This window comes from Phalaenopsis equestris, unplaced genomic scaffold (assembly GCF_001263595.1).
Source record: "Phalaenopsis equestris unplaced genomic scaffold, ASM126359v1 Scaffold197630, whole genome shotgun sequence".
Classification (NCBI taxonomy): domain Eukaryota; kingdom Viridiplantae; phylum Streptophyta; class Magnoliopsida; order Asparagales; family Orchidaceae; genus Phalaenopsis; species Phalaenopsis equestris.
Window position 1 is genome coordinate 1 of NW_018217579.1, and position 2,454 is coordinate 2,454.

Below are 2,454 nucleotides of genomic sequence, written 5' to 3' on the forward strand. Positions count from 1 at the left end.
TTTTTCTGAGGAGCTAACATAAAGACAGTTCGAAGATCAATATATTTCAACACTCATATAATTGGATTTTTTTTTCTCTCACCTAATTAAATCAAGCATTTGAAGACTACTATTACTTGAGCACAAACTTGTAGAAGAAATCAAAACCAAATGAAACCAAAACAAAAATGCATGTAAGGCATAAACAACAATGTAAGACTTCATCTCAAAAGCCAACATTATTTGGATATCCTTTTTTTCTGCTTCCTATTATGAAGACCACCATGATCATCTTCTTCAAGCTTTCTTCTTAGATGAATCAGTTTTTCCTCAGCATCTGGACTTTCACCAGAAAGGTTTAGTGCATAAGCTGCTCCAATTTGTCTCTTGCATTCCTTGCTTGCAATGTCATGAGAAACCACTGATTAAACATCAAAAGATCAGCTGTTAAAAGAAGAGCCAGAAGTTTGAGACAAAACATCAAGAACCAAAATTCAGGTTGAGAAGTACCAGGTTTTGGGTAATCTTTGCCAATAATACAATTGGCTTGGCTTTGGATGCTCAATGGAGCAGTCCAAGGTTCATATATGTACTTCTTGGGCATATCTGCAACAAATTTTAATCTAAGAAGTTCTTCTTAATGAACAAATGAATGTAACCAAAATAGGGAATGAGTGGTGCTACCTTTCAAAACTGGGAGGAAATGCCTAATGAAGTTTCCATTAGGATCATATTTCTTCCCAAAAGATATGGGAGAGTAAATACGGTTATACTGTTGAATGAGCAAAATAGATTACTATGTGAGTTAAATTTTGTTCATCATTGTACACCATGACAACAATGTTGTAGAAAACTAACCTGGTAGAAAAAGGATGAACAAGAGAGCCACAGCCAGTTGCCATTATTTATGGCCCAATCAGAATCTATGAGCAGTCTCTCGAAGACATCGCGCCCTTTTTCCCAGTGAATAAACTAGAAGGATAAAGAAATTGATCTTGTGTCATTCATCTGAATCCAATAAATGTTAATGGAGTAAAATTTCAGATGAACATTTTAGTCATCCTAAAGAGACAGAGGTACTTAAGAAAAGATGAACTTGCTGCATTATCAAATAAAAATAAAGTGTGGCAAGTTATTAGCTGTAAATTAAGAAATCCAAAATGGAACCATTTTTACTTGTCAAAAACTTCCATGTTAGAAAATTATGCAAGATTGTATTCACCAAAAATTGGTTGATGACAACAGTTGATGGGTATCTTTAGGAGCAGGGATCTCGGTCAGGATATGTTGATCCACAACAAAGGTGCCAATCAAGCGAGCAATTTAGCAACTAATAAACTCAATCCATGAAGATTAAGACGTGATCTAGCTCCAATAACCAAGAAGAAATTAAAAATCCTTATTTAGGGATTTTCATTTTTATTTTTATTTTTCATTTATGAATATTACAATAAAATTATTTGTTTAAGATGTATATGTGCAGACATTTGCAGTGGTTTAAAAGTTTAAATTTCAAATTTTAGGTCCTTTGAATTTAGATTCTTAATTATCATGAAAGAATCATATAAATTTTTTGAAAAATATTTATTGCATAAATTTAGCCAATAAACATCATTCCAAATAAAGGAGTAGCAAGCCAAGGAGCTGAAAGGAGGTTTTAAGGAAGTTTGACAAGCTAGTGGCAGAAATTAGTTGCTAACCATCTTCTTCTTCTCCCTCCATTTTTCCATTTTGAATTTCACTCGTAAAACTAATATTGCTGAAGAATAAATTAGAGTTTGTCATTGTCAATGGAAAAATATTTGAAGACATTCAAAAGGAGAAAGGGCTTAGCGGTCATCCTCTCAAAAGGAAACTATTTCGGTGACTCTTATTAACTCTAATACTTTAATGAGTTGTAGAAATTTATCTTATCTGTGTTTTTTCAAATGTCGTTGTGGTAATGTTATTCATTCATACAAATGTATTAGAAAATTATTTTCTTACAACAAGCCTCACTTAAATCAAGGAAAACCCCTTATTGAGTAGTTGGCCAAGCATGGTCTCTAATAAAACCTAGTGATTTTCCATAATTCAATTGATGGATCAAAACTCAATGAAAATTGTAGAAATTTCATATGCATTCATGTGTTCTCGGCACAGTTCTTCAACCCTAAATCCACCCTAGCCGCAAGGGTGATTTTCATCTTACACTAGTTTTATTAAAAATCCCAAAAAAGAAAAAAAAAATCAAAAAATTTTTAAAAAACATGAAAAGCTCTTAAAAACCTTTAAACATATTGGATTAAGATTTCAAAATTTCTCAAGCCAAAAGACCAAGTAAATTCCTCACATTGAATCCTAAAGTCAAGACTAAGTTTTCTCAGGTTTTTGTCTGTTTTATATTGGGTAACCTTGCTTCTGTTCATAACCTTAATTCCTTTTACTAATCAAGTCTACCAAGGCCTAAACAATCTTTCTAGCCCTCTTGGTAAA

General features: G+C 32.5%; 1 long non-coding RNA gene across 1 annotated transcript; it reads right to left on the reverse strand.

Moving 5' to 3' along the window:
* Positions 1 to 133: 133 nt before the first annotated feature.
* LOC110035407 lies at positions 134 to 972 on the reverse strand. The gene is made up of 4 exons (XR_002295139.1): positions 838 to 972; positions 664 to 751; positions 490 to 585; positions 134 to 400 (listed from the first exon to the last, which is right to left on the reverse strand). It is a non-coding gene; the product is annotated as an uncharacterized LOC110035407 (long non-coding RNA).
* Between the last annotated feature and the right edge of the window lie 1,482 nt (positions 973 to 2,454).